Source organism: Hypanus sabinus, chromosome 1 (assembly GCF_030144855.1).
Source record: "Hypanus sabinus isolate sHypSab1 chromosome 1, sHypSab1.hap1, whole genome shotgun sequence".
Taxonomy (NCBI): domain Eukaryota; kingdom Metazoa; phylum Chordata; class Chondrichthyes; order Myliobatiformes; family Dasyatidae; genus Hypanus; species Hypanus sabinus.
In genome coordinates, this window is record NC_082706.1 from 136,006,751 (window position 1) to 136,020,241 (window position 13,491).

Here is a 13,491-nt window from a genome sequence, read left to right on the forward strand (position 1 = left end):
ACAGTTCTTTGCAACATAATGAAAGAAGGAACACTGTTCAGTTTTGAAATGCTTAAAGAGAAACACTTATTAGAAAAACAAGATTTTTATCGGTATTTACAGATGCGACAATATGTTAATAAGACGGTTACAAATGTAACCAAGGCAAATACATGCTTGATAGAGCTCTTTAGAAAAGCATATAATTCAGATAATGGTTGCAGAATCATTTCAAGCATGTATAAGGGGTTGTCAAATCTTAAAACACATTCGACTTCATACATTAAAACAAAATGGGAGCAGGAAGGAGGGAAAATTATATCTGAGGAAGAATGGACAACAGTATGGAGATATCAATGGAAGTGTACCAGTTCACAGAAATGGAGGGAGTTTGGATGGAAAAACTTGATAAGATATTTTATTACACCCTCTCAGAAATCCCATTATGACAGTAACCTCCCTGTTTGCTGGAGAAATTGTGGAAATCAAAATGCAAATCATTATCATATTTTTTGGGACTGCCCTGTTATCAAAAACTATTGGAGGGGGATACACAATGCCCTACAAGACATCTTTGAATGTGAAATACCCTTGGAGAGTAAGACCATATATTTTGGATATATACCTCAAGAATTTATGAAAAGAGATAAATATTTAATGAATATACTGTTGGTGGCTGGTAAAAAGACTCTTTCTAGGAAATGGTTATCACAGGAGAGCCCAACTTTAAATACATGGATGGAAATTACAATGGACATTTACAAAATGGAGAAGATAACAGCAGCTGTTAATCATAAGCTGGAACAATTTGATTCATACTGGGAAAAATGGTTTAACTACATAATGCCTCATGGGCCTGATTTTATTCTCACAAATCAATGAATCTGTTGTTAAAAAATCATTCCCTACTTGTACATAGTTCTTTCCTTTTGCTTGTTTTTTCTTTCCACTCTTTTCTATAAGAGTATACCTCAGATAAATACTTTGTGAAGATTTGTGATATATATGATTATATGATATATATGTACAATGTCTGAAATGCATCTTATGGAAATGTTTGTTTGATGAACTTCAATAAAAAAATAAATTACAAAAAAAAAGAAATTCCTCCTCATCTCTGTTCGAAAGGGGCGCCTCTATTCTGAGGCTTAATCCTCTGGACTTAGACTACCCTACCATAGAAAATATCCTCTCCACATCCACTCTATTAAGGTCTTTCGCCATTCAATGGATTTCAATGAGATTCCTCGTCCTTCTTCTGAATTCCAAAGAGTACAGGCCCAGAACCATCAAATACTCCTTATTTAATAAGAATTTCAATCCAGAATCATTTTTGTGAACCTCCTTTGAACTCTCTCCAATGTCAGCTCATCCTTTCTGTGATAAGGGGCCCAAAACAGTTCACAATATTCCTAGTAAGGCTTCACCAATGCCTTATAAAGCTTCAACATTACATCCTTGCTTTTATATTCTAGTCCTCGCCAAATGAATGCTAACATTGTGTTTACCTTCCTCACCACAGACTCAACTTGCAAATTAACTATTAGGGAATATTGCATGAAGGCTCCTAAATCCCTTTGTAATTCAGATTTCTGAGTTTTCTCACCATTTAGAAATAGTCTACACTTTTATTTGTTCTACCAAAGTGCATGCAATGAGCTGGGGAAGGTCAGAACAGGAAGATAGCGCAGATGAATGAGTGGCTGAGGAGATGGTTCTCGCATCATTGGAACTTTTTTTGGGGAAGGAGTAACCTGCACAAGTGAGATGGGTTGCACCTGAACTGGAGGGGAACCTATATCCCGGGAGGGAGGTTTGCTAATGCTGTTAGGGAGGGTTTAATCTAGATTTGAAGGGTGGTGGGAACCAAAGTGAAGAGGCAGAGGATGGGGCTGTTGGCCCACAAGTAGAGTCAGCTTGTAGAGAGTTTGTGAGGATGTATAAGTACATGATAGAGCAAAGCTACACTCAGCCAGGTGCTTTGAGATGTGGCTATTTTAATGCAAAGAGTATCATGAACAAGAGGGATGAACTTAGAGCATGGATCAATACGTGGAGCTATGGCATTATGGTCATTACAGCGACTTGGCTGTCGCAGGGGCAAGAATGGCTGTTGAATGTGCCAGGTTTTAGATGTTTCAAAAGGGGTAGGGAGGGAGGCAAAAGAGTTGGGGGTGGCATTGTTAAGCAGGGATAGTATCACAGCTATAGAAAACAAAGAAGTCATGAAGACATTGTCTATGAAGTCATTGTGGGTGGAAGCCCGAAACAGGAAGAAGGCAATAATTCTACTGGGTGTTTTTTAAAGACCGCACAATAGTAACCGAGACATTGAGAATCAGATAGGGAGGCAGCTTCTGGAACGGTGCAATAATAATGATGTTGTTGTGTGGGTGATTTTAACTTTCTTAATATTGATTGGCATCTCAGAGTATGGGATTTACATGGAGTGGAGTTTGTTAGGTATATTTAGGAAGGATTTCTGGCTCAATATATAGATAAGCCAACTAAAGGAGAGGCTACACTTGATTTGGTATTGGGAAATAAACCTGGTCAGTTGTCAGTTCACTTGGTGGGAGAGCATTTTGGAGGTAGTGATCACAACTCTATCTTCTTTACCATTACACTGGAGAGGATAGGACCAGACAATTTAGGAAAACATTTAATTGGGGTACAGGGAAATATATGCTATTATGTAGGAACTTGGGAACATAAATTGGGAGCAGATGTTCTCAGGGAAATGCATGGCAGAAATGTAGCAAATGTTCAGCAAACATTTGCATGGTGTTCTGCATAGGTATGTTCCATTGAGGCAAGGAAAGGATGGTAGGGTAAAAGAACCATTGTATACAAAGGATGTGGAAAATCTAGTTAAGAAGAAAAGAAAAGCTTACAAAAGGTTCAAGAAACTAGGTATGGTTAGAGCTCTGGAAAATTACGAGAGTGCCAGGAAGGAGCTCAAGAATTAAATTATGAGAATTAGAAAGGGCCTTGGACAGCAGGATTAAGGAAAACCCCAAGACATTCTACAAGTATGTGAAGAGCAAGAGGATGAGCCATGTGATAATAGGCCCAATCAGGTGCAATAGTGAAAACAGGTTCATGGAGTCAGAGGAGGTAGCAGAGGTACTTAATGAATACTTTGCTCCAGTATTCAACAGTGAAAAGGATCCTGGCAATTGTGGGGATGAATTACAGAGGACTGAAATGTTTGAGTGTATAGACCTTAAGAAAAAGGATGTGCTGGAGCTGTTGAAAGGTATTAAGTTAGATAAGTTGCTGGGACCAGACAAAATACAGCCCAGGTTACCGTGGGAAGGGAGGGAGGAGATTGCTGAACCTCTGGTGATGATCTTTGCATCATCAGTAAGGATGGGAGAAGTACCGGTGGAATGGAGGATTGCAAGTGTTGTTCTGTTATTCAAGAAGGGGAGTAGAGTTAGCCCAGGAAATTATAGACCAGTGAGTCTTCCTTCAGTGGTGGACAGGTTGTTGGAGAAGATCCTGAAAGGCAGGATTTATGAGCATTTGGAAAGACATTACCTAATTAAAGATAGTCAGCATGGCTTTGACAAGGGCAGGTTGTGCTTTATGAACCTATTTGAAATCTTTGAGGATGTAACAAAACACATTGATAAAGGTAGAGCAGTTTAGGGTATATGGATTTCAGTAAGGTATTTGATAAGGTTCCCCATGCAAAGCTCATTCAGAAAGCAATCAGGCATAGGATCCAAGGAGACCTTGCTTTGTGGATCCAGAATTGGCTTGCCCACAGAAGGCAAAGGGTGGTTGTAGATGGCTCGTGGTCTACATGGAAGAAGGTGACAAGTGGTATTCTGCAAGGATCTGTTCTGCAACCCCTCCTTTTTGTGATTTTTATAAATGACCTGGATTAGGAAGTGGAGGATGGGTTAGTAAGTTTGCTGATGACACAAAAGTTAGGGGTGTTGTGGATAGTCTGGAGGATTGTCAGAGGTTACAGCGGGACATTGATAGGATGCAAATCTAGGCTGAGAAGTGGTGGATGGAGTTCAACCCATTCATCTACAAAAAGCACTTAGTGCAACGGGGACACACCTTCCCATGGCATTCTCAGGCATCTTCCCCCTGTCCTCTTCACAGCTCCTGTCAAAAAAAAAATCACAAACACTGTCCATCACCAAACATTCTCTCTAGAACTTTCTCCCGATTCCACCATCCTGATTGGCTGACAGAATATCCCTAAGTGGAACAGCAGGGCTCTTAACTCTAGCTAAAACCAAAACATTCTACCAAAAGGATGCACTACTTTTGCAGAAAACTGATGAAATGAAACATCTGCAGTTTAACAGTATAAATCTTAACCAACACATTACACTAGAAAGGCAGATGAGCTTGGGGCATGAATCAGCACATCGAGTTATGACATTGTAGCCATTAGTGAGATTAGGTTGCAGGAGGGTCAGGACTGTCAGCTCAGTGTTCTGAGGTTCTGTTGTTTTAAACGTGATAGAGTGGGAGGGATTAAAGGAGGAGGGGTGGCATTACTAGACAGAGAAAATGTCACAGCAGTGCTCAGTCAGGACAGAATAGAGAGTTCTTCCTGTGAGACTTCATGGAATAAGTCATGGAACTGAGGAATAAGAGAGGCATGACCACATTAATAGGATCACATTATAGACAATCCAACAGTCTGTGGGATTTAGAGGAGCAGATGTGTAGAGAGATCACAGACTTTTTCAAAAGTCATAAGGTTATGGTAGTAGGTAATTTTAACTTTCTACATATTGACTGGGACTCCCATACTGTAAAATGGACTAGATGGGATGGAGTTTGTCAAATGTGTTCAGGAAAGTTCCCTTAATCAGGACATAGAAGTCCCAGTGAGGGAGAGTGTGATACTAGATCTCCTACTAGGGCAGGTGACAGAAGTTTGTGTAGGTAAACACTTCACTTCCAGTGATCAAAATGCCATTAGGTTCAAGTTAATTATGGCAAAAAGGTAGATCTGGTGCTTGTGTTGAGATTCTAAATTGGAGAAAAGACAACATCAATGATATCAGAAAGGATCTGGCAAGTGCGGGTTGGGACAGGTTGTTTTCTGACAAAGGTGTGCTTGGTAAGTGTGAGGCCTTCAAAAGTAAACTTTTGAGAGTACAGAGTTTGTATGTTCCTATCAGAATAAAAGGAAGGATAACAGGATTATGCACATTGCTTTTTGAGAGATATTGAGGCCTTGGTTAGGAAAAAGAAGGAATTTCACAGCATGTATGGGCAAGCAAGAAAAAGTGAGGTTTTTGAGGAGTATAAGAAATGCAAGAAAACACAAGAAGGAAATCAGGAAGGCTAAAAGGAATGAGGTTTATTGCTCCAACAGTCAAGGTGAAGGTGAATCTTAAGAGATTCTACAGAAACATTAAAAGCAAAATGATAACAAGGGACAAAATTGGTCTTCTGGAAGATCAGTATGTTGATCTACATGTGCAGCCAAAAGAAAGATCTTAAATGGATTTTTTTGCATCTGTATCTAGTTGGGAGACAGACACGGAGTCTATTGAAGTAAGGCAAAGCAGCAGTGATGTTGTAGATCCAAAACAGATTACAAAGGAGGAAGTGTTTGCTATTTTGAGGCAAATTAGTGTGGGATCAATCCCCAGGGCCTGAAAAGGTGTTCCCTTGGATCATGTGGGAGGCTAGTGCAGAAATTTCAGGGGCCCTAGCAGAGATAATTGAATCATCCTTACCACAGGTGAGTTTCTGGTAGATTGGAGGATAGTTAATTTTATTGCATTGTTTAAGAAAGGCTCTAAGAATAAACCAGGAATTTATAGGCTCGTGAGCCTGACATCAGTAGCGGGAAAGTTGTTGGAAGGTTTTCTAAGGGACTGAATAAATAAGTATTTATATAGACAGGGACTGAGTAAGGATAGTCAACATGGCTTTGTGCATTATAGATCACATCTAACCAATCTTAAAGAGTTTTTTAAGGAAGTTACCAGGAAAGTTGATGAAGGCAAGGCAGTGGACAAGGTCCCACATGGGAGATCGTTCAAGAAGGTTTGGTCGCTTGGCATTCAAGATGAGGTAGTAAATCGGATTAAACATTATCTGGGAAAAAAGGCAGATGGAATTTAACGCAGACAAGTGTGAGGTATTGCACTTTGGGAGATCTTACATGGTGAGTGGTAGGACACTGGGAGCAGGGTGGAATAGAGGGATCTGGGAATATAGATCCGTAATTCCTTGAAAGTGATGTCATGGGTAGATAGGGTCATAAAAAAACTTTTGGTATGTTAGCCTTCGTAAATTAATATACTGATGTAGGAGTCGGGATGTTATGTCAAAGTTGTATAAGATTTGGAGTGTTCTGTGCAGTTTTTGTTACCTACCTACAGGAAAGATGTGAAAAAGCTTGAAAAAGTGCAGAGAAAATTTACAAGGATATTGCTGGAACTTGAGGACCTGAGTTATTTGGAAAGGTTGAATAGATTTGGACTGTATTTCCTGGAATGTAAAAGATTGAGGGGAGATTTTATTGAGGTGTACAAATTTATGAGTATAGATATTGTAAATTAAAACAGGCTTTTTGCATTGAGGTTGAGTGAGACTACAACCAGAGGGCATGGGTTAAGGGTGAAAGGTGAAATGTTTAAGGGCAACATGAAGAGGATCTTCTACACATAAAGGATAGTGAGAGTGTGGACTGAGATGCCAAAGTAAGTAGTGTATGCAGGTTTGATTTCAACATTCAACAAAAATTTGGATAGGTATGTGGATGGGATTGGTATGGGGCTATGGTCCAGGTACTGGTCAATGAGACTAAGCAGATTAATGGTTCAGCACAGACTAGATAGGCCAAAGGGCCTATATCTGTGCTGTAGTATTCTATGACTCTATGGCTCTAACTCCACGGACCATCGTGCGTGAAAATTCCAGCAGTTTCTGAGATACTCAAACCACCCTGTCTGGCACCAACAGTAATCCCACAGTGAAAGTCACTTAAACCACATTTCTTCTCCATTTTGATGTTTGTATAAACAACAAATGAACCTCCTGACCATGTGCGCATGCTTCTGTGTATTGAGCTGTTACCACATGATTGGCTGATTAGATATTTGTATTAATAAGTAGGTATAGAAGTATACTTAACAAACTAGCCAATGAGTGTATGATAAGGAGGTTCAGCTGGAATCAAACATTTTGCAACCAAACATCATCTCCACTTCATAACTTATCAAGCTTTTTGATGAAGCAACTAATCTATCTTCCACAATAGCATTATCCCTAATTGTCCCTTGACTGAGAAACCAGTTCCAAATTTTAGAGTAACATTTAGCCAGGCCAAGGGTGATAGAGTTCCCACTTGATGAGGGAGATTGGTGAGTTAGATGAGTTTTAGTGACACTCCACTGGTTTCAGAGTGTCATTGCAGATACTAGATTTGGAATCACATATTTATTTAATGATTTGAATTTAAGTTCTAGGGATACTTTGGTGAGGTTCACACTCAGCTCTCTGAACCATTATCCTAACTGTCTAGATACTAGCTTATTAATCTAACAACCAGAGCAGATGAGAGTTGATGCAGGGTAATAGGCCTTGGTCCTCTCAGATCTCCCTGTCACTGCGCCCAAGGCTCCTTCCTGTTGAGTTGCAAGATTGCTGCTCGTGCAACAGTTTCTCCACATGATAGGATTATACATAGGCCTTGACCAGATATGCCAACACCCTCATCATCCTTAAGCTGAGCAATAACAGTCAATGTTGGATACCCTCCACAGAATCCTTGTTTCTAATCCTTACCTTATTTAGAGGTACAGCATGGTAACAGGCACTTCTGCCCAACAATCCAACAACATTCAATTACATCTTTGTGTCAAATTAACCTACCAGCTGAACACTTTTAGAACGTGGGAGGAGACTGTGGCAACCGGAGGACAGTCACAGGGAGAACATGCAAATTTTTTACAAACAGCGGTGGAACTGAACCTGGGTCGCTGGTCTGTAACAGTCCTACGCTAACCACTATGCTACCATGCTGCCCTAATTTTTATGCACAGTTAGAGCTCTTCGTTAAAATCTTCACTTCTTTCTCCATTTTTCCAAGGGATACTGATCACCTGCATGCATATGGGATGAGGCAGGAAACAGAACAGAAGGGTAAAACGGCTGTGAAAGTTGAGCTATGATTTTATAGAAAGACACAGCAGACTGGAGAGACCAAATGGCCTCCTCCTGCTCAATTCCTGCTATTCCAATATTGTTTCCATTGAATACACCTGCACTAACTACCCCTCAATTTCCACATTCTTCCTAATTTCACAAAAAAGAGTATTGTTCTGAATCCCCCTTTTGGGTTTTTTAATAGCATTTAGATATGCATGCTCCTATCTTTAAGCTTAGTTGCAATAAATGAATAAATGTTTCAGAATAATTAAATTTAATTATTTGTCTAATCTTTCAGTCTTTGTCAACAAAATCAGCCAGCTGGCATCGCCGGCAAATTAAATTAAATTCCTGGTCACTGATCTGTAATGTGGATTCAGATAAATGATTATAATCAAAGTCTCTGAGCTCACATTTCTGCGCAGTGAATAATTATCAGAGCATTTCATTATTAGATTACAATTGTCTCAAGATTAAGATTCTAGGTGCTTTGTTTATCTTGTCCCTCACTGCTGTCAAGGGCTGTGCTGTCTGCCTCATGTAGAAACGTTATGTGGTCTAGCTTGTCTGTGAAGGGTGTATCTGTATCATTTGTACCATCAAATGGCTGCATTCCTATTATGTGTGTGGACATGCATTTGAGCGTATCTCTAGTTTGTCAAAAAATCAGAGTGGGGAACTTTAGAATCAGGTTTTATGCTATTCACCTCCACTTGTCCTGGGAATCAGCTGTTCTGGGGTCACATATAACCCACCCTATGTCAGCAGTGATGACATCAGAGAACCCTGGCTCTAATCCCAAACATGCCAGTCATTTCTCTCCATTGACCACATTCTTTTCTCACTGCGGCTATCAGGTAGAAGGTCCAAGTACATTAGGACTCACACCATCAGCTTCAAGAACAGGCACTACCCCTCAACCATCAGACTCTTGAACAAAGGAAGATATTCACTCATTTATGGACTCTTTTATCTTGTTATTTCATAGTTATTATTTATTTCTATTTATTAATTATCTGCATTTGCATAGTTTGGTTACAGTTTACACTTCTTGATGTTTATAGTTTATAGATCCTGTTCACAGTTACTGTCCTATAGATTTGGTAAGTATACTAAAGGAAAAGAATTTCAGGGTTGTATGTGGTGACGTGTATGAACTCTGATAATAAATTTTACTTTGAACTTTAAACTTTGAATCTTATGTTGGCACCACTGTTTTGAAAACTCCAATCTAATCATCCACTGATTTCCAAAGATTCCAAAAATTGTGTAATCTCCCAGTTTAAGCTTCGGAATACAGCCACAATTAGTTACAGAGCTAGAGTCATGAAGCATGGAAACAGACCCTTTATCCGAATTGGTCCACGCTGACTAACTTACCATCTAAGTTAGTCCCATTTGTCCCTGTTCAGCCTATGTCCCTTTAGACCTGTCCGATCTGTGCTCCTGCCCACGTACCTTTTAAATGCTTCTGTATCTATTAATGTACCAGATTTCAGCCAAATAGGTTTTGTATGCCTGCCATATCCAGAACGTCTTTCCCAAGGTGTGGTGCACAGAATATTTCTCCGTAGCGAAGTAAAATGAGTGTTGGCTAACTGTTTAAGACCTCACACTAATGTGCAGAAACCTGTATCTTTCATCAGTACATCAGTTCTAGTCGTACTATAGCAGCAGTAGAATCTGAATTCAGATGAGTACATAGGATCAATAACTGTGATTATGCAACTATTGGATTGCTATAGCAACAATCCAGTACGCTGGATTGTACAGGGGAGGAAATATGCAATACACTGACTGAGCCTCCAGCCTGTGACCTAGAGCACAGAACACAGAGCAGTACAGCACAGGAATAGGCCCAACAGCCCACAATGACTGCACTGAGCATGATGCCTAATTAAACTAAATCTCTTCTGCCTGCAAGTGACTCTGTCTATACTTGTCTCTGCCTCAATAAAGCAAACAACATAATCAAAGAACCCTAGTCTTTGGATAATCCCTCTTCTGATCCTTCCCATTGGGCAGAAAATTTAAAAGCTTTAAATTTAGACTGCGTGTCTAAGTATAGAAAAGATTGTTGCCAAGATTTGAGCGACAGTGTTATAGGGAGAGCCATAAGGCATACAGGCCCTCGCATTCCATCATAGCTAATTTATTATTTCACTCAATCACAAATCTGCCTTCTCCCTGTAACCTTTGATGCTCTGACAAATCAAGAACCTACCAAAGTCCGCTTTCAATATACTCAATCGTTTGGCTTCCATATTCACCTGTGCCAATTAATTCCACAGATCCACTACCCTATGGCTAAAGAAATTCCTCCTGATCTTATTTCTAAGTAGATGTCCCTCCAGTCTGAGACTGTGCCCTATGGCCCTAAACTCACCAACAATAGGAAACATCCTCCCTACGTTCACTCTATCCAGACCTTTCAATGTCTAATAGAATTCAAAGAGATCCCCCGCAACCTTCTAGATTCCAGTGACTACAAACCCAGAGCCATCAAACACTCCTCAGTTAAACCATTCATTCCTGGAATCATTCTCATGTCCTCCTCTGGACTATCTCCAATGCCAGCATATTTTTTCTTAGATAAGGGGCCCAAAACTGTTCACAATACTCCAAGTGTGATCTGACCAATGCCTTACTAAGCCTCAGAATTACATCCTTGCTTTATATTCTAGTCCTCTTGAAATGAATGCTAACATTGCATTTGCCTTCCTGACCACCGACTTAACCTGCAAGTTAACTTTTAATCCTGCACCTGAACTCCCAAATCCCCTTACGCCTCTGATTTTTGAATTTACTCCCCATTTATAAAATAGTCTGTGCCTTTATTCCTTCCACCAAAGTGCATGACCAGACACTTCCCTACATTACATTCTATCTGATACTTTGACAGTTCTCTCAATCTGTCTAAGTCCTTCTGCAGACTCCCTACTTCCTCATAATCACTTGCTCCTCCACCTATCTTCATGTCATCCACAATCTTGGCCACAAAGCCATTAATTCTGTCCTCCAAATCATTCACATATAACATGAAAAGAAGCAGTCTCAACACTGGCCCCTGCGGAACACCACTAATCACTGGCATCCAACCAGAGAAGGACACCTTTATTCCCATTCTTTCTCTCCTGACATTCAGCCAGTTTTCTATCCATGCTGGTATCTTTCCTGTAATACCATGGGCTCATATCTTGTTAGGCAGCAAAATGTGCAGTACCCTTCCAAAGGCCTTCCGAAAATCCAAGTAAACCACATCCACTGACTCTTCTTTATCTATCCTGCCTGTTATTTCCTCCAATAATTCCAACAGATTTGTCAAGCAATATTTCCCCTTAAGGAAACCATGCCAACTTTGGCCTCTTTTACTATGTGCTTCAAAGCACCCTGAAAACTCATCATTAGTAATGGACTCCAACATTTTCCTGAACATTAATTAGGTTAATTGGCCTATAATGTCCTTACTTCTGCCTCCCTCCTTTCTTAAATAGTAGACTGACGTTTGCAAGTTTCCAGTCCTCCAGAACCATTCCAGAATCTAGTGATTCTTGAAAAATCATTACAAATGCCTCCAAAATCTCTTCAGCTACCTCCGTCAGAACCCTAGGGTGTAGTCTATCTGGTCCAGGAGATTTATTTACTTTCAGATCTTTCATCTTCCCAAGAACCTTCTCCCTAATAATAGCAATGGCACTCACATCTGTCCCTGATACTCTTAAGTTCCTGGCACTGCTAGTGTCTTTCATAGTGAACATTGATGCAAAATCCTTATCAAGTTCCTCCGTCATTTCTTTGTCCCCCATTAATACCTCTCCAGTGTCATTTTCCAGCAGTCTGTGATTCACTCTTGCCTTTCTTTATATACTTGAAAATTTTTTTGGTATCCTCTTTTATATTATTGGCAAGCTTCCCTTCATATTTCATTTTTTCTCTCCTTATAGCTTTTTTAGTTGCCTTCTGTTGGTTTTGAAAAGCTACCTGATCCTCCAGCTTACCATTAACTTTTGCTCTATTATATGCCCTCTCCTTTACTTTTATGCTGTCTTTGACTTTCCTTGACAGCCACTGTTGCCTCATCCTCCCTCCAGGATACTTCAGAATCCCAAAGATGTATCTATCCTTCACCTCCCAAATTGTCCCCAGAAACTCCAGCATTGTTGTTCTGCCATCATCCTTGCTGATGTCTCTTTCCAATCAACTTAACCTAGCTTCTCTCTCATGTCTCTGTAATTCCCTTTATTTCAATGTATTATGGATAAGGGTCTCGGCCCGAAACCTCGACTATACTTCTCCCTATAGATGCTGCCTGGCCTGCTGTGTTCCACTAGCATTTTGTGTGCATTACGGATACATCTGACTTCATCTTATACCAGAGGATTTGCTCCAGAAAGGTACAATAACATCCTTTAAAAGTCAAATTTGAGTTTATTTTCAAATGCAGAAGTATGTGGAGGTGAAATGAAAAACGTACTTACAACAGCATTACAAGCACAAAGCAGTATATGAATGACACAAGGAAAAAACATAAACAAATTGTACACAGTTTTTACAAGAAAAAACACTATTAGAACAAAAAGATATAAAGTCCATTTCAGTGCAAGGTGATCAAAGTAGCCATAGTGTTACTAAACTGTAGTGACTAGAGTTATATCAATTGGTTCAAGAACCAAATGGTTGAGGGGAAGTAATTCTTCTTGAACCTGGTGGTCTGGGACTTCTGGCTTATGTATCTCCTGTGCAAAAAGACTCTGTTAAATGGAAGTATTTTGGATGGGACATCATGGTTGGCGGGGACCTGTTGAGCCAAAGGGTCTGTTTCCATGTGGTATAATCCTGTAACTCTATGATTTACAACCTCTCAAATGCCACGATTGTGTCTGCTTACACCACCATCTCTAACAGCACATTCCAGGCACCCACCACTCTCTGCATAAAATCCATGACCCGCTCTCCTCCCTTGAACTTATCCCTTCTCACCTTCAAGCTATTTCCTCTAGAAATTATTATTTCAACCTTAGGCAAAAGACTCCAATTTCCTACCCTATGTCTGTGATCATTTTTTAAAAACATTAATCAGGTTTCAACCTCCTGTCTGGCTCCGACATTCCAGGGAAAACGATGCAAGTTTGACTACCATTCCTTTATAGTTAATACCCTTTAATCCAGTCAGCATCCTGGTGAACCTCTTCAGTGTCCTCTCCAAATTGCCCACATTGTTAACTACCCCTTTAATCTCTTTTCTGAGTGTTTTCCCTCACATTAAGCCAATGCCTTTCTTTTTGATAATACGTTATGGAAAAAAACATTTAATTGAGAGGCATTGATCGTGTGGATTTTTCACAGGGCTGAAATGGCTAACACAAG